Here is a 27,775-nt window from a genome sequence, read left to right on the forward strand (position 1 = left end):
ACCAAGAAATGCCCAAACCTGCAGTGTATCATTAGGGTAGCATGGAACATGCATAGCTTTCAGAATCACACACAGTACGGTTAGGTAGGTAGAACCAGTAGTGGAGCTGTGGACGAGAGAGAGAGAGCCATTGGATGTCCTTCCTACCCACACCCTCTAGCTCATACTGGCTGCCTGCATTGGGCAGCAGGGGGTTTACTGTTGCAGGGTGAGTGCAAGGAAGGCATTCAAGCCTCAAGGCATTTCCTATACACAGAGAGTAAATAGGATCTCCTCCACCATGTACTAGCAGACAAAGACAGCTGGGGGAAACCCAAGACCCCAACCTACATCACAGCTTTAAACACGGATTTTAGACTATAGAGGCCTTTTTGCAGTCCAATCTACCAGACAGATTAAATCCTTGTAAAAAATCCTTTAGTCTACATAGAACTTTTCACATGTAGGAATGGGAACATTTCAAATTGTCTTTACATTATGCATGAGTAGAAAATACTTTCACGATACAGTCATATCATATCCACACAACAGTGTAGTGGGAGATTGCATAGCACTTTTTGTCACTGCTGACTGCTGAATAATGGTCTTGTACATCTACAAGTGAATACCATGAACATCACAATGTAAACGCAATTCAAGGATATACACATGGCATGTAAATTCCAACATTCCTGCATATATTAGTCGTTTGAACATGAACAAAAGACCTTCCAGTAGAGGTACTTCACATCTAACTGATAATCAAACACTGTAGCTTATTTTGTACCTCTTTTGAGCAGCTGTATATGATAATGTATTTGTGTTACATGTGTGGAATACAGGTACACTGTAGTACCGGTATTACATTTTTGATGGAATCTGAGGCATACCAAGGAGGTACTTTAGTAAGCCTATATGTAGTAGTGGTATCTCTTTGGTCATACAGACACCAAAAACATTTGTGCAGTGTAATTCTTGCCTCACTCTTTATACAATTTCCTCCATGTTCTCTTGTTGAGAAAGACTGAATTCTATTGAATGAAATGCCAGGTGTCAGGCAGGGTCAAACAGAAGTGTTCAGTTTGCTGACAGGTGGCTTGGTTCCACTACAGGGGCACTGTACATACATCGTACCATTGGTACTCCCAGCTGACACACATGATAAACATATGTGTGTGCGTGTATGTGTGTGTGTGTATAACATGTACATGTATGAATAGCCCTATTTTCCTGTGCACACATTGCTCAAAACCACATGCTATATCGACTGGTGGTTACTTACAAGTCTGCCTAATGTGAAAGGATGTACAAGCTTTTATTACAGTGTTAATTCAAACTACTAGTACTATAAATGCCGTGACTCCACTTCATTGTACATTCCTACTTGTTTTTATGACTCCATCCCCCATTTTTGTTCACCACAGGGTAGTGACTTCGGGTTTATTTGAACCATTTGATGACTTTGACTAAGGAGGTTCAAGAGATGGAGTTCCAACTGGCTGTAATTATTCAAACTGCTGTCAATTTTCTATTGATGAACAAAAGAATTCCATAGGTGAATTTGGGCCTTTGATGATTGGGGTTCGATGCTGCCATCTTTGAGAGCAATGTGATGATTCATTTTGATCGTTGACATAATGTCAGCTACATTTTCACCTAAACATAAACCATATAAAACAAAAGTCAATCTTATCCAGAAATATGTGCAAAAGTTTAAGTTTGAGGTGTATGTTGTCAAAATATTTGAAACTATACCCTCAATGCAGAAAGCCCATTTTACAATATTTCCCATCTTTTCCGACAAATGAAATTGATATGGTATAATCTCCAAGTACAGATCTTTATTCATACATATGTCATATTAGAGTAAAGTCATGTAAATTTGAGTAATTCTGATTTTTAGTCATCAACTTTTGCATACTTTTTATTCTTACATCCCTGTGTCTGTACTAGTATGCACCTTCATCTTTTATAAGAAGGGACAGCGATAAAGTAACTACTGTATACGCTATATATTTCGCGGGGGTTTTATTTTCGCGAATTTCGCGAGTCGGGAGCTATTCGCGAAATTAACAACACGCGAAAATATTACCTTCCAAAATGAATCCCTTGCCTTGATGATACGAACATTTCAGTACTAGTACTGTATACCATGTCACGGCTTACCGAACAGACCATACTGGCTAAGCTTGTTTACGCACGTCCACGTCTACTTACAAATACTGTAGAGAGCCAATCCATTATCGCAAGGGGACCACTCGTCAGAAATCTAGCGCGATGGACTTAACCACTTCAAAAATGTTGAATTCTAACTTACTAGTTCGCAGAGTTTGGTAAGTTTTTTTTTTCATGCAGTGTATAACTAGTATCATTCTTATTTGCTAGTAAGTTGAAAATTCACACTTTCTTTGCCACCTCATATTTTCTCTGGTTCCCCAATCACGAATTTAACCACTCGTGAAAATGTGTGACAGTGGCAATTCGCGAAAATTTATGTACGCGAAAATTATAGCGTATACAGTACCATTATAAAGACATATCTTCCTTAGAGAGTGGTTGGTAATTATGCAATAACACTTGAATAGATTGTCTTCCAATCTGTGAGGCAACTCCAGTCTCTCTGAGGCAGCTCCATGCTTCAAATATTTTTGCATAGCGGCATCGGGCATGAATCAAAGGGAATAAGACTGTCATGATTTCATCTCCTGAACCTCCTTGGTTTGACTCAACAGTTGATCCTTTTACCCTTCCTATAAATGCACAAATGATATACCAGTGCAATGATTCTTCCTATGCCATTAAAAATGTCAACTATCAATTCAAGAGATTGCTTACGAGGAGATGATGCAATACTGAACAACACAGAAAGAGCTACCTGTAATTTATCTTTACCTGAAATGTGACAAGTTCTCCCATGCTGATGGAATATATATTGTGCAATCACACTCATGTTGCATACATCATATTCATTTTGACACCATGACTCAATCTGCACATATTACTGTTAGATAAAACAGAATTTTCAATGCAGTAAAAAAAATAAATAAAAAATATGGATGGTCCTCATGACCATAAAACATATCCCCAGCTTTTCTGAGATGAACTTATAAAAAGGTAGGAGAAAATATGTGAGAGATACCGCATTCAGGTATGTGGGACCATGAAAAAACACTTTCACAAACAGTGCAAAAACAAGATACTGAATGCAAAGAAAACACTGCTCTGCTAAGATTTTACTTTATTAATGACAGTTTACACAGTTGCACTGTGTAGCTACACTGCGACCAAAATAATCTCAACTGTGAAACCAGCCAAGTTTATTTTAGTCACTTAACAAAAGGCCTGCCATTCACTCATTCATACAGAACAAAGGGCCAGGTTGATATAATCTAGTCATACCATGGAACTGCTTACTACTAGACCTGTACAAAAGGGACTTAACATGGATGCCACCCAGCTATCCCTTACCGAAGAGTTTGACGTGGGATGGTTGAAATTCTGGCTAATAGACTCTTGTATCTCTTCCAGTAAAAACAAACACAAACAAACAAACAGACAAACAAACAACAAACAAGCAGTCTAGGAATAGGAGCAGTATAATAGTTGACTCACATTTACAGTACTGTGATTGGCAAACTGGCAACTAATGGCAAACAGAAAATCGGTGACTCACATCAATCTACCAGTCTGTGGAAGAAGCCTGAATTTCAGACATCAAAAGTGTCAAAACATAAACCTCTGTTCTGGTTGAGATACATAAGAACGTTTAATATGGTGTGTCATCTTTTGGTCTGTTGTCATGAGTCTAAGTTTCTGAGATCACATCTCTGTCCCTTCCACTTCCCAACATTAGTGTTTTTGTCCCAAAATGCATTCCTGGTACTTTCTGCCAAACAATATGTAGTAAAAATTCCTCACAACAACTGACGGATCTAACTGGCTGCTTTCTTAGAATTTGGCAGTCTAATTTAAACACTGACAGTCTACTTGCATGACTAGGTCATACACTGATGTGTCCAACTAGCCCTCTGCCATGCACGGCTAGTTTAGGTTATGGAGGAAATGAAATGATATACTGAGGCTCAAATCTCTCTGAAGATAAAGTACAGTGTAAACATGGCACAATTTTGTTGAAGTCACCAGCACATCAGGTAGACTATGGCCTTGCACAGACCCTAAAAATAAACATGATGTCATGCAGGCGTTAACATCAGAGTCCACACACTCTCTTACAAGATAACTACGACATGGCTAATGAAATGTGTATGCATTGCACTGTGCAGGGAAAAGCAAGGAGAATACATAAATTGTAATGCTGTGGTTGCATGACCCGACTCTGTGTGTGTGTGTGTACCGATGCTTCAGTGCACACTGTCTATTGTGTACTTGACACACCATTACATGATACCAACATACCAAAACTACAGCTATGTGTTCATCACAAGCATAACATTCATGTACACAATCAAAGTACCAGTTATATACCACAGCTCCTCCACACTGCACTATTGAGAAAACTTGGTAAAACTCATTAGCATTTTGTCCTATGCAAAAGGGACTACCAGCAGCCGGAATTATTCATCAAGCATAAGAATAGTCACATACTTGGGGTGAGAGAAAAAAAAAGACTAGTCAAGTTGGCCATGTCGAAAAGTCTCTCAAACTAGTTTATGAACTGTGCCAAAGTGTCCAAGTGTCTTTGTAATCTTTCAAGGCACTGCTAACACTAGCACATCGATAGGTATACTGAATACATCCAAAGAATGAGCACCTGTTCTTAGGCTTTTGTTCACCAACATGCTTGCCTGTGCAGAGTTTGGAGGTTGTGTCCTTGGTACTTTTCCAACTGGACAAATTTTGAAGTAAAAAGGACCCTCTCCGCAGGAATGTGAAAATACTTTCTTTACAATTGTTGCTCGATGTATCACACAGTTCAGCATGTCCTCAATAAACACAAAGCTATGAGGCAATTGAAGGTGTTGTGTGTTTACCGTGAAAAAGCAATCTTACTGAAACATTGCCACCAGACTACTGAAGAACAGTGAACGGATTTCATACGTATCTGTAACACAGATCGGGTATAAATGACGACATAATTCAACTTGTGATCTGTTCAGGGTGTCAGGACTAAAATGAGGGCACGTCCCCCCAAAAAAGACAAAAACAAAAACAAAAACAAAACCTAAAGCATGACAAACTGAGCAATTTTGTGTCTGAATGACAGACAAAGCGAGATTGCAATTATATTTCCTGAGTGTTAAAGACAGAATTGATAGACAAACTATGATCTCGTATCTACAATGATTCAAGGTGCTTGGAATTATACTGATTGATACTGAGCTCTGACATCTCATACATGCAGCTCTGACATCTCATACATGCCACAAGCCTGGTGTTGGGAGAGGTTTTGACCCCTAACTTAGACACAAATGCCATGATAATGGGGGGAATATTGTATCAATCTCTTCACAACTTGTTTTTAAGACTTCTGTGATATCACAATACATTTTGAATCTAGTGTTGCAATGTCTCCATTCTGGGTTTAACATGGTGCTAATTACTCAGGGTAGTCCCTTAAGAGTTACCGCTGCTCTCCCAAACGGTCCTTCCATTTAATGAAACCTGAAGTATCTTTGACAAAAATACAAACAAACAAAAACAAAAATAGTGAAAAAAAAAAAGTAACCATTCGCACCTCTGCTGGTATTCATTCATTTGGTCACAGGAGGTTTTGTGGACAAAACGACATGTATACAGACGAACACACCACATGGGACCTGAACCTTAGACCCTACGCTTGTTTCACCTACTACACCCTGGCATTCAAACAATGCGGCACCTAGAAGTCTAAACTCCAAACATTTCCTAAATTAGGTTTAGTATTCCTCTTCTTCTTCTGACTACTTGAAACAAGACTCCACAGCTGGGATATTCGGTTGCAGGCGCAAGGTGACTAACATTGCATTAAAAATGCCCCCCCCCCCCCCCCCCCCCAATGAGAGTTGAAATGTCCACATCACCTAATCCTGCCTTAAATACATCAACAGTTGGGGCGTCTCTAACATTCATTGGTAGAAGTTTCCATTCTGCCAATGTTCTTGGGAGGAAGGAATATTTGTAACAGTCCTTCCTGGTTGCCGGGTGAAGGAAGGAGATCGAAGAACATTTCCTAGTTTGGATTCCATCAGAAGACATTTTCGATTGATACCTGTCAATGTCTACAGCAGCACTATGATTCCTATGGATGAATATGGAAATATGGAGGTTTCACTCTGTCATGTTTTTATCACAAGTATACACCCATTAACTACTTATCATGTGCTCAAAATATGCTGACAGCCCAATATCCAAACTGAATTTCTAGTTGAGGAGATCACTAATGGAAATATAACTTATTATAAGAAAGAACAGAAACACATTTATACAAGAATTCGATCATTATGAAATCACACAGTCATCAATCGGTTTAACACACACTCTCACACACATACAAACATGAACCAAATTGCACACATATATAGACCTGGCACATAGCAACCATTTAAGCTGACAATCTGTATTATGAATCTCATCATTAAATAGTGTGACAATCATCCACACGCAATTCAGTAGGTTAAAGCCAGTAGTCCTTTTGAATTGTTAAAGGTAGTAGGTCAGTTAAGCTGTAGGTATTAGCCCCTTTGGCCTGCTTATCACCTCCTGGTTGTACGAAAGTGAGAAGAAAATCGGTCAAAAAGCAAAAACATGGTCACTATCGGCAGAATAGAATGTAATATTTGGCACAAGATATTGAGGGGTCCAGTCCAGGTTGGGTATAACATGTCAAAACTGTGATGGAATTCAAAATGCTAAACTGAGAAGACACCTCACACAATGATAATTGCACTTGCCTGAGCTATGAATGTACAGCAAGATATGAATTTTTTGTTGTTCTGCTCTGTACATATTTACAAAGTCATATGCTTATTGAATCCTCCCTTCAGGTTCTAAATGAGATTTTACTTAGATCTTCTAAATAGATATGTGACTTTAGTATTTACACTTAAGATGAAGCAAAAACAAAATTAACAAACAAACAACAACTTTGTGTGTGTACATTCCATGGCATTCTGCAGAAATAGAGAACTATTATAAAGGGAAAATTGATTGAATGCACAACTAGACATACACTACCAGGAAAATAGTGCGTATCTAGGCAAAACTGAGCAATCAGGACAGTCACCGCCATCAATATTATCAACAACTCTTGCAAAGTCTTGAGCAGAGAGTCAGAGTTCATATGTTTCTTGCAAGAAAACAAATTATCAAAACTTACGGCAAACAACTAAGTGCAAGGCAAGCAACATTGTAAGCCCCCTGTGGCTCCAGCAACTTTGAGATGTTAGTTACGAGTATTAGTTGATAGCTGAAACTCACATATTAGCTCTTAATTTGCTTATATTTTCACTGAGTTGTTTGTTTTCTTCATCTTACACAACATGAGCTACCTCCCATCATATCGTCATATTGGGGAAAATGCGGGACAGATGATGCACAATACAGACTATGGTGTAGTCCATTGTCAGCTGACACAACTGCATGCATATAGTGTTCTGGATGTGAATTGAGTTAGTTTGTTTCTTGTATAGCTGCTATGGAAGCATGGAGTGCTTGTGAGCCAGCTACTTTAGGACTGACAACTTCAAGTCCCCTCCAACAGACTAAGCAACTGAGGACAAAAGGCCTTGCACAGGGTCGAAACTGCAGCACCCGCGGGACTCAAACTAGGAACATTGTCCTTGGCAGTCTGTGGTCTTATCCACAGAGACATGGCAGCTCCTCAAATTTGGACATAAAAGAAGAGCTTTCAATCCAAGCAATGTGTTTACTACTGAATAACTACAGAGCTTTTTGTTCATTTATCTGGTTGACTGATCCTGTTTGCATGGGTAGCATCCAAATCCTGAAGGACACACATTGAAACCATACAAGAGGCACTCCAATGTTAACTCTCGATCATGCCATAAGAAGTGATTCCAATACCTGATATATAAATAGAAAACTTGACCGCTTTCCGATTAGGAATCCCTGAATGGGGGTGTCACTCTTTGCAAGGGTTTGTGTACATCTCCATCAACAGCTCGTCTTTTTTTTTTTCTGGAAGTCAAGTGACGTGTGGCGGTTTGAGATGCTACTACGGAGACTCGGAGCTGGCTCAATCGTCGTCCATCCCATCAGCCTCACCCTCCTCCTCCTCCCCAGAGCTGCCCGATGCTGCCTCCTCCTGTGAGTTGGTGGGAAAGTGCTCCTCGATGTCCTCCTCCGGTTGAGACACCGCCCGGTGAAAGAGGTCCACCTATTGCAGGATGAAAAGATGACTTTTAAGAGGGTATCTCACTGAGGGGAGAATGTTTGAGAACGCGGCAAATTTTCACAAAGTTTAGGTTTCGACAAGAGTTGTGAACAGTTCCGATCAAGTTCGTTATAATTAGTTGTAAAAAAAAAAAGAAATTAATTTCCTTATTGTGATCTTTTGCCAAATATCAATTGGCTTCTTTGGGCGAATGAAGCTCCTGTTAATGGAACAGCCCTTTCATGGTTCAAGATTGCGCAGAGCTAGCACGCACTTGACCTTGACCAGCGCATGAAAGATGGCTGGGAATCCTGCGAATGGCCTGATCCCATGTGTGTGACATATTGAAGTGCTATATTGGGGTCATTCCATCGACAGGAGCTTCATTTGCCTGAAGAAGCTAATTAATAACTGGCAAAATTTTGCAACGAGTGAGATCATTTCCATTTCTTTTTTATTCAAATAATTATGACAATCTTGTACTTGAGGAGAATTTACATCAGACCAGTTTCAATCAAATCTGCAAACAGTTTTCATGGTGGCAAATCATTTTTCTTGCCTATTTGATTTCAGTTTTTAAAATCATTTTTGTAGGTATTTGAAAGCATGCTGCTAGTAAAGCCATGAAGAGCATTTTCTTAAAATTGCCACAAGATGTGGGATGCACTGACGGACAGAGTGACACACAACCAGAACACATGTCTCCAGCACCTTTCTGCGGAGAGGCATTCCAACAACAACAAAAAAATAAATAAATAAATTCAAAAAGGTTTGCTGGGATTGGGAGAGAAAACTGACCTTATCAGTCTTGATGACTCGATTCATGAATTCCAGCTTTGTGATGAACCTAATGATGTAATCCTTGACCTCGTAGCCAACTTTGGTCTGCCAGTTGGGTCGGATGGTCCCTTCCATATTTCTCAGCTTGGTTATTAGATTCTGTATAGAGTCCTGTGGGCAGAAAGTTTGAAATTGTAATCGTGATCTCAGCTGCAAACTTGGCAAGGATTCTTCTTTAGGACCATTACTGTGAAAGTAGAAATTTTCCCGTGAGTAATTTTTTGCGTATCGCCAGGTTAAGATGGATTTTGCACATTTTAAATTCTGAGAGAGCAAAATAAAGTAGTGCATAGTGTATTAAATATAAAAAGCAGAAATATTCACTTGCTTTTAATTTTGCACTAGTTTGATGTCACATTAAATGTGCGAAAATTCCCTTTTAAACAGTTATCTTAGAAAGAGGTCTTTTTGTCCTGGATATGTCAATACATTGCTATTAAAAAAAGGTGATAAGCTCTTCAGTCTGCAGAACATTGCCATAAATTGTTTCAATCCAACTTTACTTAATGGCCTATATCTAAGCATTCTAGATAAGTATGAACAACATCGTTTTCTGTTTTGATAATGAAAACACAAACACTACTATGTGAAACTACCCTTGAAAATTTTTTTGTTGTTTTTTAAATATGTTTCATAATTTCTTTTTTCTGGAATTTTAGTTTTGAATAACAACAAATTAATTATAAGAAGTCTCTGCAATCAGAGCAGCAGATAATTTTTTGTCAAATAAAGTGGCTCGCTCACTACAACCAGCACTGACAGGGATTATGCTGGTTTGTTGTAATTAGGATTTGTGTTAATATGAAGCCCTCAACAGTAAGCCTCCCCCACCACCCCCCCCCCCCCCCCCACCCTCCAGCATAATCTAGGCTTTCATGCCTGTGGCTCCAAGATCAATTGCTTAAACCTGAAAATAACTCCTCAAGACCTTACTCCCAATAACCAACAGAACATTCTTTGGGGCAAGTGAATACAAGACATAACATGACCTTAGAAGAATAATAATTTTTCTCTTTGCAAATTTATCAGTTGGAAGGGCATTATAAGACATTTTGTTCTGCATGCCATAATAGGCATTTTGACTAGTGCCCCATACTTTTGATACACAAGAACCCACTTACCATACTTGAAATAGAAAAAAAAGAGGAAAAAACAAGCTTCAATAGTACTGGGCAAGCAGAAAAGTGGGTTTGTGTCACTCGGAACTGATACGGTGTTAAAACTCTGTTTTAGATAATGGAGATATCACTCTGTTGTTTTCAATCCTTGGAATTCACAGTTCATATTCCACGAATGTATCATCAAAATGTTTTCTCCCAGAAAAAGCAACATGACCAAAGAATAAGTGGAACACACATACAACAACAAACAAAAAGGGTCTTTATCTAAAGGAAGCTAAAAGATCATAACCCTTCCAGCTTAAAATTGATGACTGATCATTTGGGTTGGGGGCAGGTAAAGAAAGAGAGAACTTGGGTATTCAGAGGAGAATTATATTCACACCTTCTCAGTGCTGTCTAGCGTTTCGTTGCCAATGCTCAGATGAATGAGCATGACCAGGCTGTTGAGCTTGTAGAGGTCAGTGCCATGGACAGGCTTGCAGGCTTGCAACAGGGGCAAGAGTTGCTCCACCTAAACATCAGACAAAAACAACATAAACATGACAACCGTAATGACAATTGACAGCTACAAGTTTTCAAGCTGACAAACCATGCGCGCATAAATTCTGCTAAACAATGTTGTTTAGACCAAGAAAAATCTTTCTTTCTGTATTTCACCATCATCATTATGCACAAAAGCATTGTATCCCCTGTGATAACATTACTTTGTATTTTGTTTTATATTTGTTTTATATATTTGTTTTATATCCCTTATAACAAACTCCTTGGGACCGGCAGTTTGCTTTCATTATTTCAACATTTCATCATAGCCATACAGTAGAGTACATAAAGATTTGTAGATGATAATTTTGGAGCCTTCATTGTTACTTCAATATATCTAGAATTTTGTTATAACCGTGTTTATATAATAGAAGTACACTGTCTGTGTGGACAACAGCCAACGTGCAGACACTGATAATGAACAGATATATTTGGCATGGCATTGTGTGCTCAGTGTCAGATGCGTCCGTCCAGTAGTTGTAGTATGACATATGAGGATGACACAGAAAGTAATCCAAGTCAAGTCAAGTCAAGTCAAGTCAAGTCAAGTCAAGTCAAGTCAAGTCAAGTCAAGTCAAGTCAAGTCAAGTCAAGTCAAGTCAAGTCAAGTCAAGTCAAGTCAAGTCAAGTCAAGTCAAGTCAAGTCAAGTCAAGTCAAGTCAAGTCAAGTCAAGTCAAGTCAAGTCAAGTCAAGTCAAGTCAAGTCAAGTCAAGTCAAGTCAAGTCAAGTCAAGTCAAGTCAAGTCAAGTCAAGTCAAGTCAAGTCAAGTCAAGTCAAGTCAAGTCAAGTCAAGTCAAGTCAAGTCAAGTCAAGTCCAGTCCAGTCCAGTCCAGTCCAGTCCAGTCCAGTCCAGAAAAATATGTTTTACATGCAGAAAGGTAGTAGAAACACTTAACTAGTCCAAACATTTACAGACCTTTAGTGTGTCCTCTTCAGACTCCGTAGTATCAATGACTGGAGTACACAAATTCTTCAAACAAAAGTACCTGAAGAAAAAAAAAACATACGACAAAGTCATATTCTTGTCTTCCTATTACTTTTTTTTCCCCACAAAATTTCAATCACCATAATTCTTACCTTAGAAATTAGTTTGTAACCTACCCATCAAATAGTTGAAAACTTGACCTTCCTGTTAACATTACACAGCAGGAGCCAACATATTATATTCGTGAGAGTAATGCAGGGATATTTGGCTGCGAAAAGAGAATGGCAAATTTTGTCACTGTAAAATGTACTGAGTGCAGTTGTACGTAAATACACCTTTGTAGCATGCCATCATTTTTTATTCTATTCTTACAGATGTACATCTCTGTGCACTACTAATAACTAAGAATTCATGGGGTAAATTTTGATGTAGACCTCCAAACCTTTCTGACTGAAAAATAGGGATGATTTGGCTGAAAAGTAGGAAAAAAGGAACAGTTCATAAAGGAGTGTGTAATAGTAAAATGATGAGGCCATAGTAAAACTGTCTACAATAATAACCCTAGTCACTTTATCCATTGCATAGCTTTAATAAAGTGCAATCTAGCTCCACACACATACACGATCAGGCTGTGTTTGAACTACTGTAAAACACGATATATTCGCGGCATGAAAATTTCGCGAATTGCAGCCGACGGCCTTTCTCGCAGCATGAAATTTTCGCCTATTGCCACTGGCACCCAATGCATATTGTGTAGGAAAGAAATTCGCATGAATTTTAATTTTGCAAATGTTGGCCCTCGCAAAATTTGCAAAATTAAAATGCATGCCAACATTCCTCGTTTTACAGTATTACTCACTGAAATCTCAGTATACACGTGTTCACACTAAACACCTAGCACTGTTTGGTATGTAAATTTAGATACTGACTGCTTTATCATTTTGGTCACAGCAGATAACATGCTGCAACCTTTAGCTCTGCCTAGAGTAATACAGCTTGTCTGGTAGAACCAACTTGGGGGAAGGATTTGCGCTCCCTGACCCTCACAGCGGTCAATATACATTTATATAACGCCTACGTAAATAGATCCTTGTCATTTGATTGGTTGTTTGACATTGACCATTTAGCCTATTTCACTATGACGTCATCATCCGTGCAATTGTGGCTCCAATTAAATCGTGCAATCTTGGATCCATACGATTTGCTCCATTGCACACACGCCAAGACCCCAGCACACTACGCATGTAAAACGCTTGCGTTTGCACAGTGTGTAAGGTTATGCGACAGCGCTCAGAGAGCACTCTCTCGACCTCAGATTCTCTCTTGTTTCTACATTCATAAAACATAAAATGACAAGGATCTATTTGAAGTGTTATATAAAACAAGTAATAGATGTTTTTCATTTGTGCAATGGACAGAATATTTCATTTGGTGAAAGATGAAATCTTTGATCCATTCAACTCGGCTGTGCCTCTTTGAATGGATCATTTCATCTTTCACCTCATGAAATATTCTGTCCATTGCACTCATAAACATTCATTATTTGTATAATATACTACTTTCTTGAAGTGATAAAAATGTTGGTTGGCCCACTTACGCCAGCTGCCTTGAAAAGTAACGACCCCTCTCCGTGTGGCAAGGCACAAGCTGTACAAGAAAGGCTATGTTGTGATGGTGCTCGGTAACTTTGGGTAGATTTTCGAACAAGTTCTGAGCCTGCAAGGGGGTGGGGAATGGAACAGCAGTATCCTTGACACATCAACTTATGTTTGAATCTGACAAAAAATCTGATTTATCAAAATTTGACTTCACTCTCTGCAAATCATGTCAGTGTTAAATAAACATTCATACCACATTCCTTGGCTTCATTTTTTTATCAATAAGATACAAACTATTTCTCATAACTTGAAACTGCAATAAAACATCTATTTGATAGACAATACGTTTCCCAATTAATGCAAATTTCGAAAACTTAATGCAACTACATTACAGGAATTGTACTGAATATTCATCTATCAATGACTAACCCACAAGTTCACATCAAATCAAGTATCAAGTATACTCAAATTCTATAATTTCATAATGACCACATTCAAGTTTGGACTTTTTTTCCTTAAAAAAAGAGGTATTTTGCCGGTTTAAGATTAATGGACTGAACTTATAAAGGGATTAAATGCAGTGTGATTCCCCATGAATTATATAAGGTAACCTCTTCTCACCATTGAGTTCCACAATTCATCTGGTATGCAGTCAAACAATGCTGCCAGGCACAAGCTAAAATCTGTCTGCAAATGTGACCTGAAATAAATATGACAACATGCATAAATTGATATTCCTTTTCTCAGCGGACGAAACAACCCTATTTTTAAACGTTAAAATACCTTCGGAACTCTTGGACTGGGGGGTGCCTCTGGAGTGAAGCGGGTCAGGCATTAAAAGTGAAAATGCTGTTCACCTCTTTTTATACACAAACTGCCAGCTGCTATATTTAAATGTGAAAGTGAGATGGCAAAATACTGAAAGAAGGCAATAGAATTTTTGTTGCTGTTTTTTTCTTTCTCATCACGACCAGACCCAGGTATAAAGGCAAGATTTGGCACTAACAAGTTTGATACTTAACACCATCAGCAGCTAGCATGCAAGAAGCAGTTAAGTCTCAACAAAACTACTCTCTCAAGTTGCAGTTATGTCATGGCTAGGGCTAATTTCTGAAATGTGTGAACTAACCTTGACCACTGATTTAGAATTGGTCCGACAGGCAACTAACTGAATAGACATTTTTTACACCAACATCCTTCTTCATCTAAGCTACGACTTTCGTGACTTCTCCTAGCGAAACTCACCCGACAAAACCTTTGTCCAGGGCAGTCTTACAGACGAGTGCTGCTATACAACATAGCTCTCCCTCATGGTACATGCACCTGTTAAAAGATCAAGAGACCCAACACATAACGGGCAGTACGTTAATCCGAATGATCTCACCTAGCACTTACAATGCATGTTTTACATGGCTCATGAAAGACGAAAGCATTGGGCAATGAAATTCAGCAAACTCAACAGTAATACAGGCAGCTGATACAGCTTACAAGAAACCTCGTTACTTGATTTGCCGGCCAAGCTCCATCACTGTTCTCTTTAATAATTCTTGTCTTTATTTGACATAGGGGACCAATGTCACAAGAGACTGGACATCTTCACTAATGTGCAGAGCCTGTTTCCTTTTTAACTTTTTGTACTTACATTCACATATCACCGATTCAATTTCAAATAATGCTTCACAAAGAATATCATGTTTGCCTTCAATGTTCTGAATTCGGTGACTAGGCAAGGCTATTAATACAAACAGGGCTGCTTCACAAAAAAATTCGAGAGAAAACTGCATATCAGGAAGTGTGCAGGTTAACAAACATGCTGGAGAAGACAGCGAAAAATCTCTTTGCTGTCTGGTTTTCACCTCATATTGTCACTCTCAAATGGTTTCCGATTTAAATGTTAGCGGTTACCATGGACTGACACTGTTTCCCATAGTTTGTTGCTATTCTCTAAATTCCTTTATCCTGCATACAGTAAATGCTATATATTTCATGAGGTTTTTATTTCAGCAAACTTCATGAGTAAGGTGCTATTTGTGAATTCAACAAGTGAAAATATCAACTCTGATGCTGTCAAGACTTTGACATGCACACATACATTTCTCCATCCATCGCTGTACTCCATGACTGCATATTAACCGCTCAAAAAACTGTTTGGAAATCCTAATAGAATTAGACATGCTTTGTGTATATATAGCACACACAAAATATGACAGGCTTACTTGTCAAGTATCTTCATGGTGATAAGACACTGGGTTAATATCTTCACGACCCTAATGAGGTTGTTGCCATAGTAGCGATTGATCTCTGCGTCCGAGAGCTCATCCTCGTGCATGACGCTCCCTGGAATGTCATTGGCGTTAGTGGTAGAAGGGGTTGGTGTCTTGTTCTCTAAGGACCTATTATGGGAGAAAGTGACATGAAGACAAACTAAAAGGTTTGATCATTACCAGCAGTAATTACACAGGTAAAACATTAATCACGCTGCAACAGAATTTTGTGTGACTTGTATGTGAACCACTTGTACTAAAATCCTTCACTATCAAAGTACTCTACTATATGGACTCCTCAATTTTGACAGAAATGATGATTTAATCTGCGACATGTCCTCACTACAGATAGTCAATGCTCATCTGAATCTTAATTTTTGTTTTCCTCTGCTATATACATATCAGAATGTTTGCAATTATCTCCTGAATCTTAATTGAACTTTTCAGTTTTGAACTAATGTGCTTAGAAAAGTCTGCACTAAGCGCCATGTATATGTAATTTATATTGATTTATCATTACTAATATTTTCATAATCTATACCAATGGACTCTTAAATGCACCTGATAGAATACTTCACAATATACAAAGGTCAAATGCCAACATATTAAAGGTACTGTTTACCACTGGGAGCAGTGATTAAAAAAAAATGTTTGAGTTACCACATTTGGTGCATATGTGTAGGTCAGTTGTATCACAAAACATTCTACCATATAAAAATTTTGCAGCAAAGCCAAAAACATATGGAAATATTACTAGTTTTCTCAATAAACCATAACTGTAGATGGTTTATTCTAGAATACCTATTGTTTACATTTTGTACATTTAATAATACTTAATGTTAATTATACTGATTAACATTTTTATTTTGGTTGTTTCTATCCCTAAATCACATTTTAGAACTATTCTGAAGCACTAAAGCTGGGTTTTTGTTTCATCTGCAAATGGTAAATAATTCCTTTAAGTTGATCTTGAATTATCATGATACCAAGTAATAATCATTCAAACACAGGTGAATCATGTGAATGGACAGACATTAAAAGATATAAAAGAACTTTGCACCCAATCACATCAGTGACATATATACTCCTCCCTGTCTTAAAGGTGTGAATATACCTTTGAGGAAATGAACTAACACATGACTACAAAGCTACTTTGATGAATGGATAAATAGATAAATAAATTAATGAATAAATGCACACAGAAACCCAAAATACTTATCAAAACAATCAAATGAATACTACATGTATATGAATTTATAGACACACACATACATACGGCCATACATAATTACATTAACAAACAAAGATGAAGTACAAGTAACAATTTTTCCTCTCTCTGGGGATTTTCAATCTTCAGAAGTGTACTCAACTATTGGTACAAGATAAGTGTACACAGCTCCATGACAACTAATAGAGACAGAAAGAGGAAAGAATGAAAAAAGAAAGAAAAAGAAAGAAACAAAGAAAGAAACCAAAAGTTCTGAAGAGTACATTGTCCTAATTTGATGAGAAGAAGCATCTATAATTCAGAAAGAGGTCAAATTTACCTGATGTCTTCCTCTGTGAATAAGACAGGCACAAGATCAGCTGGGAGAAGGTTCCAAACCGAGGTACCTTGGTGATGACAAACAGTGATGATAAAAAATATTCATTTAGCATAAACTTGTGAATAAGACAGGTACAAGATCAGCTGGTTCCAAACCGAGGTACCTTCATGATGACAAACATTGATGATAGAAAAGATTCATTAAGCATAAACTTGTGAATTTAAATTGAGGGCAAGCATGTAGAACAAGCCAATAAGAAGTATCAATTTCCCATGTCAGTTGAAGAGGCCATATGAATGCTGAGCTGACCAATGTTGGCTGACAATAAATGCTGAATGATACAATAAGATTCCAAGTGATTTCTGTAAAGCCTGCCGCACACTATACGACTCACAACTATACGACTGACAGACTTTGGATCTGAAATAAACAAGCGTGTTTATTCTGAGGCTTTTGTGATTTATTTCGGATCAAAAGTCTGTCAGTTGTATAGTCATGAGTTGTATAGTGTGCGGCAGGCTTTAGAGGCCGTTGTGAGGTAAACCACTGGACAAAGACATATATCAGGAACTCTTGTCAATTCCTTTGTAAAGATAAAAATTGGAAAATCTCTGAACGGTAGTGCAAGGTGGTTTCAGGGCAGGGGTGGGGTCTTTCCACCTCCCTAGTTTAGTGGCAGCATGTGGGTGGCTATGACATCTTCCATTGTCTTACAGGGAGAACATTTCATCTTCTGTAAAGTGCTTGTGTGTTAGGGAATGTATATCTTTGCTGGGTAGTTCAGCTTATTTCCAACTGTGTAGTCATGTTTTGTGTTCAAGCTTTATTTTTCCATGGATTTCTTTACATATTACCTAAATTGGTGTCTGCCACAAAGGTAATGACATGTGCTGATGTGTGAAACACATGCTTGCATTTCCAGCATGTGGTTTGTTGGAGTTGTACACAGTATCAATGCACACAATGTATTTATACATTTTAGGTTTTGACAGGAAATGACAATGGACTGTACTTCACCTATATTCCCTGAGTGTTGTCAATGCATTTCCTAAAAGTACAGTGTCATCTCAGACACTTTTGAACATTGTGAATAGTCTTTAGATGATGCTACATAATTTGCCAGTATAAATTAGCCTGTGTATGACACCACTGCTTTGTTAAAAGTGACAGCAAGTTCTCCTTTCATATCTAGCTGTCGTCCTGTGCAACAACGGCTCTTCTTCCAACTTGCACTCACCGTAGTTGACAAAGATCTGGACGAGATCTTTGACAGGGGGTGCAAATGGTTCACAGTCGGGGTTCTTCTCGGGCCAGGAGTTCAGGATGGACCACAGATTGTCGTACATCGCCTTTACCACCTGACAGTCTCGGTGCACCGACACTGAGAGAAGGACAGGTCATAGAGACAGGTCACTTGCAGTGGTAGAAACGTTAAAAACACTGCCTAGAATGCTCTTTTGTAATAGTGAAAAACACAATCCATTTCAAGAAAGACATATCGTAAACTCTTGTCAATTCCTTTGTAAAAATAAAGCGTAACATTGTGCATGGATGTGAGAGCAAGTCTGTAGAAAAATCAGAAAATCTCTGAACGGTGGCGCAAAGTGGTTTCAGGGCAGGGGTGGGGTCTTTCCACCTCCCTAGTTTAGGGCCAGCATGTGGGTGGCTATGACATCTTCCATTGTGTTACAGGGAGAACATTTCATCTTGATTGGGACTGGCATCATTCAATCTCTGGTGAGATAGCAACATTCTGAAGAAGCAAATCGGCTTGGGCAAGTAACCAATACAAGGTGAGGCAGAAAATTAAGGGATCAAAACAATGACATTTTCAAAATGGTCATAACAGAACAGTCTAAAATGTGAAGATTTTACCAGTTCAATGGCTGATTATGACAGAATGGCCACAAGTGAATACAGAACATCATACAAAAAAGATGTTATGCATAAATTAGCATAATTAGCATAATTTGGAAAACACTACCATGTTTTGGAAAAAAATAATGATCTATTCTTGGAGATTATATAATGGGTAATATGTGTGCCAATTTTGCCAGGATAGCGTGATCGACGGCTAAGATCGGGGGGTGCAAATAAGCCCCCACCCCCTCCATTTCAAAAATGGACATAGCCCGGGCTATATAGAATTAATGGTGTCAGAGTTTTTAGTGTTCCTCATAGGGGTAGAATCTCAGACATACTCAGCTTCAGCATCCAGAGCATCAAGGAAGGAGGGCAGGGCTTGGAGTGGTAGGCAATCTCTACCTGCCATGTCCGGACCAGCTCCACAAGCTCATCTGCACAAAAAAACAGAAGAGTGCAAAACAAAATACAGTCATTAACCTGCTCTAGTGGCTACCTGTCTATAATGACTACCTGCCCAAAGCAAACCACATGGGAATCCCTCCCCCCCCCCCCCCCACCCCACCCACAAAGAAAACATGTGGCTAAAAATCTGTGGTAAAGCGCCCATCTGCCTAACTCAACCAGCGATCATAGATTTGGTTTCCACCGGATGACTTACAACTGTGCACAATGACCACCAAGCGGTGCACTGCAGCAGAGCGACTAACATGCTACTATAGCTTTGTTGGCCATTTCATCAAACTGATGCTGCTAAAACTTGTCTATGGCTACAGCAACCATTGATCATTAACACAAATGACTTTATATAATCATATTAAAGGACAAGTCCACCTTCACATACATAAGGATTGAGAGAATGCAGCAATATCAGTAGAACACATCAGTGAAAGTTTGAGGAAAATTGGACAATCCGTTCAAAAGTTACGAATATTTTAAGTATCTGCGCAGTCACTGCTGGACAAGAAGACTACTACAGTGTATGATGTCACATGCGTACAACTATATAAGGAAAATAAAAAGAGAATTTCACAAAACTTTACTTTTTGAATAAAGTGCACAGTTCTTCGACTTGCTACTGACGTATGTTAAGGGTAATATTATTCCCCCTGCCTTCTGAAAGAGAGAAGTCGAGTGTTCTTTTGTTATGCAAGAAAAATGGATATATGTTGAATTTTCTTTATTCTTTCTTTATATCGTTGTACTCATGTGACATCACAAGCTATAGTAGTCTTTCCATCCAGCCGTGACTGAGCAGAAACTTCAAAAATTCATAACTTTTTAACGGATTGTCCGATTTTGCTCAAACTCTCACTGATGTGTTCTACTAATATTGCTGCATTCACTCAACCCACATGTCTATGAAGGTGAACTTGTCCTTTAATATGCATTATACACAATCCAAATGGCTATACCTCTTTGGTCTCACAGATTGTGACTGAAGGAAAAAAAAAAACATGCCACTGTGCTACCACGGCAGCAGAGTAGGGTCCCAGATTCAACTGCCTTCTTTATTTCCATCTTTGTTGCCAAAATACTTCTCCTTTGAATTAATCGTGCAATCATTCTTCTAAAAACTCTCAGGCAAGATTTTTTTAATGCTAAAAATGGAAGACAGTCATCAAATTTGCTGAAATCATTCAGATACATACTTTTTTTGTTCAAGAACATATGAATGTCTCCGTTAGCATGAAATGCACGGAATAGAAAGGAAGCCGACCTATTGAACCAAAGTCCCACAATTAATTACTGACATTACATTAATATTTTCATACCAATCCAAAAGTTTGTGCTCATAATGCAGAGTCCAACATATCAGTATCTGTTTTAAAAATTTACTGTTCTGAGCTTCGCTGGTCATCCAACAAAGCTTTTAAGTTTTGAGTTTTGGCATGACAATAGTTTACTTTAGTTTAGCTGGCCCAAGCAAACAATGGTGCACAGGACTTCACACTGTTAATCATTCCATATCTATCACTCAATGATGTTCTGAAAATAAAGCCTATCTAAAAATGAACTTTTTAGACATTTTCTCCTGAAACACAACACAATTTCCATCATCATCCTCTAGCTTTAAGACAGATAGAGATAAAAATAATCATCTCACGCAAATTTTTCCTCCACCTACGGACCAAAAATTCATCAGACCCACATCTAGCATTGTGAATGGAAATCGTGAGTAGGCAAAGCTTACCAGGTGTTGCTTTCAGCATAAGACTCTCGAGGGCACTAGGACTCTCTGGTTTGAACCCACAACCTGTCAGTGAAGCGATGTCATCACAGTATGTGAACACCTAAGTAGGAGAGACACAAAGGCATTGAGAAAGGCCATCTTTCTTATCAGGAATCATCACCATGCTAGAATTCAAACTTTTCAAAGATTTGGTACTGTTACCACTGGATAAGAAGACTACAACAATGTGTGATGTCACAGCAGGACAATAAGGAAAAGAAAACATACAGGATATTTGACAAAGTAAAGCACAAAATTGTTGCAAGTGGTTAGTCCTTTTCCTTCAGAAAATGTCAAACAAAAATCAATTCACTATCAAATATCTCTAGTGAAAATTTCGGCTTGTAGAGTTTAGTTTGAGAGTGATGGAAATCTCTACAGTGATGCGTGTAAATTGTTTATACGCCCACAATGGGTGACAATTCTAACAGAAGAACTCCATCATCCAACATGGAAATTTCATGGTCGTGTCAATTTCAGGAATGTGCTTACCTGTCTTAGCTTGTGTCGGTCAAACACGTCTTCCCCGGGGATGAAGGGGTGGTATTCGTTCCTCTTCCTCATTCTACAACATTTACAAAGAGTTACAGTTGTATAAAAAAAAATCAGCAAACAGCAAGTCCTTGATTTGGAAAGGCTTGCAACAATTTGTTTGGTTACTCATACATGTAGCTACAAGTTGGAATTCACTGTCATGGCAGAAGTCCTAGTTTTGGTCGCTCATTGAAGCTCCACATCATGTTTATGCTACATTTATCAAATTGCACAAAATCACACAAATTAGAATGTTATGACTTTCATCAATGATGGGACACAAAATACATGTTAAAAAAATTGAATTTTCAAGTTTTACTTGTTTTCAATAAGTAGTGAAATTGGTCACAACCACATGCCTATATGAGTCAGCTAATGTGATGATGTCTAAACTTACAACTCTCCAATTGGTTAATGTACTAATTGTCACAGAACTCATGTTACAGGTTGAATATTCAGTAACCACAGATCTTTACCCCTGCAAATCATCGGAGCAAAAGTTATCACAAGCCATCAATATCTAATGTGATGGATAGAAGTTTATTCATTTTGATATCCCATTAATGTGCCCTGAAAACAGGTGAAACAGAATTCAATGACTGTCATATTTGAGGTTCTTTCTGATTAGACCTCTCTCAACTCTGTTTGGTGGATTTGACTGCATCTATTTATCCAACCCAACTGAACATGGTATAAAATTGCACTATCAAAGGAGAATGAAACCCAAATATACATGTGCATTGAGTGAATGCAGTTATATTAGTAGTACATATCAGCAAAGTTTGAGGAAAATAGGACACAATCCTTGAAAAGTTAGGAATTTGAAAGTTTCGGCGCAGGAGAAGATTAGTGTACTACCGTGCATAGACGCCACATACGGAAAATGGTATAAAGAAAATAACATAAAGAGAATTCCCCAAAATTTCACTTTAAAAAAATAAAGTACACATTCTTTTGTTCTTTTATCAGGCTGAAAAAGTGAATATATGTTGATTTTTTGTATGTTCTTTTATCAGGCTGAAAAAGTGAATATATGTTGATTTTTTGTATGTTCTTTATATCACTATCCATACATGACAATACAAAGTTTTGTAGTCCTTTTCAATTCTTAAAGTTTTGGCGCAGCCATCGCTGGATGAGAAGATTAGTGTACTACTGTGCATGACGCCACATATGGAGAATGATATTAAGAAATAACAAAAGAGAATTCCCAAAATTTCACTTAAAAAAAAAAAGTACACACATTCTTCTGTTATTTTATCAGGCTGAAAATGTGAACATATGTTAATCTTTTGTATGTTCTTTATAACACTGTCCATACATGACAATACAAAGTTTTGTAGTCCTTTCATCCAGCAATGGCTGCACCAAAACTTCATAGCTTTTGAACAGATTGTCCAATTTCCTAAAGCTTTGCTGATGTGTTCTATTATTTATTGCAGCAATACTGCGATTCATGCATTATATTTTTGGTTTTCATTCTCCTTGGGCAGTAGCATGCATTGCATAACAAGCTACAGTTTACAATGCAATCATACAGATTAGCTGCATCTATTGCACTTAATTTGGCAAACTACCAATCACTGTCCTCTACTAGAGAAAAATCAGATGCAACACTGTAAAATTAGAATATTCGGAGCATGAAATTTGTGAGAAGTAAAGCCGACGGCTTTTTTGGTGGCATGACATTTTCGTGAATTGCCGACTGGCATTCAGGCATTATAGTGAAAACAATAACTTTTGCATGCATTTTTATTTAATGCTACACACTATGGAGACACATCTCATAGTTTAAAAACTTCACACTCACCAGCCCATCCCCCACTTTCCGGACCTCTCTCATCGTCATTCTCCTCCGAGTCTCTGGTCCCGCCTCCTGCAGTAGTCCTGGCAAGTGACTCTTTCTCCTGTATGTGTCTAATGAAACCACCTTGGCTGACGTCTGCCTTCAGCTGGGAATACAAGCTGGCTTGTCTTTCCTGATGAAGCAGATCAAGATAAATATACAAAAGTGGAAATAGAAGGGGACACTACAGTTGAGAGATGTAAAGTTTGGGTAAATCAGTTTAATAGCCCTACACTAGTATATATTCCTTTCTTTATATCGTCACTGACAGTCTGTTGCTTGATTAGCATACATATATTAAAAAGGCTTCTACATAATTATAGAAAACTCTGCTAATTGGTTGAAACACAGTCGTAAATAGTACAGGCCTCTGAAAGCCCTTTTACTGGGATTGACCTTTTGTTGGTTTCATGGCTTTGTCTCAGGTGACAACCTGCTCGGTATTGCTTGCATTAGCAAAAAGCATTTGACAAGGACTATTCTCATACCTACTTCTAACAGTGTCTAAATATGAGACACCTTGGCTGTACTACTTATAATCTGGAAAATAGAGGTTTTGAAATTCACAGTTTTGACCTTGGTAAGCTGGCCACTGCACCCCATTGAATGGCCTTTAAGTAAAGGCCCTGTGGTTTAAGTTTATTTTCTACACAGTGCCTCTAATTCATGGTGGCTAGAAGCAAGGCAAAGGGTGAAAGTGGGAGAGATAATGGGCCTGCCACAGGGCCGTCACAGATTTGGGTTTTTTACATTTCAAGCTATGTTTCCTCTTGATTTCTCAGCAAAATTATAGTGGCCTATCAGCAAGCTCATAGCTCAACCAGCCTACATTTGGTATTAAGATCTTTTGCAGCTGAAAGCGATACATTCTGTGCTCAACAGAAACAACACACACATACAAGTTCTCTCACTGGATGTGGGGAGAGTGTGACACAAAGGCCATTGTCTTGTATGCATTGTACATTTGATTTAGGGGTATATTTACAATGGTATGCATAATCAATGACACTTAATAATTTGTTAACATGAAACTATCATTTCATCTAATGGTGTATTAGCTGTCATCATCTAAGTTCACAATTCAAAAATTACCTTTCATGAGAAAAACATATACTACTGTACGGTACCTCTAAAGTACCTTGTGAAATAAATGGATGATTTGGAGACCATCAGTTCATTTCAGACTGGCTAATTGCTGCATAGCTATTAGATTACAATACTCTCATCAATGACACACGGTGCCTTGTAAATTATTCATCAATACGTCATGATATGGTGAGGTGATACAGATCCCCGTCAGAAAAGGCCGAGTGGCTGATGCCACTGGGTGCACATTCATCCCTTATCTCACTGTTCTCCACTTAAAGGACAAGTACAACTGTATACATATGTACCTAAATAGTCTGTGTGTATTGAGTGAATGCAGCAAATATATGTATTTATAGTAGAACGCATCAGTAAAATTTGAGGAAAATTGGGCAATCAATTCTAAAGATTTTTTTTAATGCAAATTTCACTAAGTTTCTGTGTCACCATTGCTGGATGAATAGACTACAACAGTTGTGACATTACTGCAGGAAAATAATATAAAGAAAATCTAAAGAGAAATCCACAAAATTTCATTTTTTATGAAAAGTACATTTTCCCTAAACATGTTACTCGACATATCTTTAGGGTAATATCAATATTACCCCTGCTTTCTGCAAGAGGACATAGAAAATCCAGTGCTCTTTCATTTTGCTAAAAAATATGAAAATATGTTGAATTCTATTTATATTTTCTTTTATTCATATCTTTGTCCTGCACTGACCTTACAAACTGTTGTAGTCTTCTCATCCAGAGATGGTGGCACTAAATTCTAAAGATTCATATCTTTTGAACAGATTGCCTAATTTTCCTCAAACTTTTAATACTGACATGCTCTACTCATATTGCTGCAACAGACTCAAGTGAGCTGATAAAGAAAAGTGAAAATCAACAAGAAGGAATAGAGAGGTCCTTACCCTCTTCTTATATTGCTTCAGCAGCTTGTCCATCCTTGACTTCTTATGCCTTTTCTTGTCTGCTTCATCTTGTAGTTTATCAGTCATCTCTTGAGAGAGAATACAGGGGCTAAGTGAATCCTGTAGAGACAAAATACAAACACACAGACTGATAACACTGGTAGAACATCCTGAAAGAAGCAACGAACAAAACTGACGAAGAAATGTATAAACAATACAGAACATTGAAATAATAATAATAATAATAATAATAATAATAATAATAACAATAATAATAATAATAATAATAATAATAATAATAATAATAATAATAATAATAATGATAATGATAATAATAATAATGATAATACACATTTATAATGCGCAGCTACTATAATAGTATACCCTACTGCGCATTACAAAATAACATACATAATTCAAACCTACAATATATTACTTCAAGAGATGACTTTTTAACCTGACCTTAAACTCATTAATTGTAGCAGCTTGTCTTGCAACCAAAGGGAGATTAAAAGCAGTAAAACAACGACAAATAATAGAATCCTCAGGTTCACACTCTAGCAAGCTTAACAGTGTGTACATTTATCTGTGTATACTTAATTGAACAAAGAACTACAGAATGAGTGCAATTTGGTACCTTTGTGGAAAAGAATGCTAAAAGCATGATGGTTATCTATGAAATGCTCATGCAGGAAGATCTGCTCACTATACAATTCAATTCAATTTAATTTAATTCAATTTTATTCAACCATTCAGTAAAAACATATGTTATACACATGCATGCAAAAATATGCATGTACAATTGTAATTACATGTGTATATCGGAAAGTTTACAATATAATAAAAGACATTGAAAGGTCATGGACCCCTGTGAAGCAGGACTTGTGTCAATGGGGCCCAGTAGCAAAATCTTATTCTGACACAAATCAAGCTTCATATTCTACACAACATTTTAAAAGTTTTACACAAACATACCCACCAACTCACACACAAACACTTTTCGACAGTTTACAACTACACAAAAATCATCCATAAACAGATCAGCAACATGATTACAAAACAATCAAAATTTCACTTCACAAATTCACATTTTGTTAAATATTTCCCTTTTACACAATACTTTAAAACTTGACAAAGTTGAGCATGTTTTTATTTTCTCATTTAAATCATTCCACATGTTTATTCCTGCGTAGCGTAATGATTTCAATGCTTGAGTCGTTACTATTGGTTTATGTAACAAAATTTTCTGCCTTGTATTTTAATTACAGTATGAAGAGATGAGTTGCACTTAAACATGCTCTCAAATACTAAAAGAGTATTTTCAGGTTTTCCTTGCTTTGAGAACTGAACTTTGTTTGCATACATTGTAATGATATAGATGAAATCTTGTTGTAGATAACCTCATCATAAGAAAGAGATACACAGTGTAGTTACGCCACCACAGAATTACACAGAAATCAATTTTGGGACCAAAACTAATAGCTCACTAGATCTATGCAAAATATTCCTTATTACACATATACCTGGATTTGCTATAGTAAGTTTTAATTTCTTTACTTACATTCATCACAGACTGACCAGACTTGGTTGGTGTACATGGAACATTCTTTTTGCTGCACGAAAAAAGAAAAACAAAATGAAATAAAACTGTGACCACAGATCATGAATTTAGTATTACAGGACTCATATTTGCAGCATGCTGTTCATGGGGTAATAAAGATCAATCTTTAAATCAGTAACACTTACAAATTAATACATACAACAATATTTCAACGCAAGGAAATTGATAAAGGTGACTAAGTTGCTTATTGGTGATATCAGGGAGCAAAAGATGTAATTTTTCTATCAGCAACACTGCAAGTTGCATCCAAATTTTGTCAGGCAAGCACACAAGGAAACAAAGCATGCAGCTTAGGTATTGACTAGATGGGAATTTTCCCATTATGAAGATTTTTTTTTTCACACCATCAGATCATACTTCATGTCATGAAACAATAATGTTAATGCAACCAAGATATGCAAAAACAACCACATTACGCACTGCTTTCACTAGGTAGCCTACATTTTTAATGCAGAAGGATTTCAAGTGAAAAACCAAACCATACTGAAACAAAACAAAACCTGTGTGATGGGAATAGCACAACTTACA

At 37.6% G+C, this 27,775-nt stretch overlaps 1 pseudogene; it reads right to left on the bottom strand.

Annotated features, from left to right (window-relative positions):
- Positions 1 to 8,173: 8,173 nt before the first annotated feature.
- Positions 8,174 to 27,775, bottom strand: part of LOC139724355 (uncharacterized) — a 30,494-nt pseudogene continuing 10,892 nt past the window's right edge.

Source organism: Diadema antillarum, unplaced genomic scaffold, assembly GCF_040938485.1.
Source record: "Diadema antillarum isolate AM-2024a unplaced genomic scaffold, OU_Dant_1.0 scf00000211, whole genome shotgun sequence".
NCBI lineage: Eukaryota > Metazoa > Echinodermata > Echinoidea > Diadematoida > Diadematidae > Diadema > Diadema antillarum.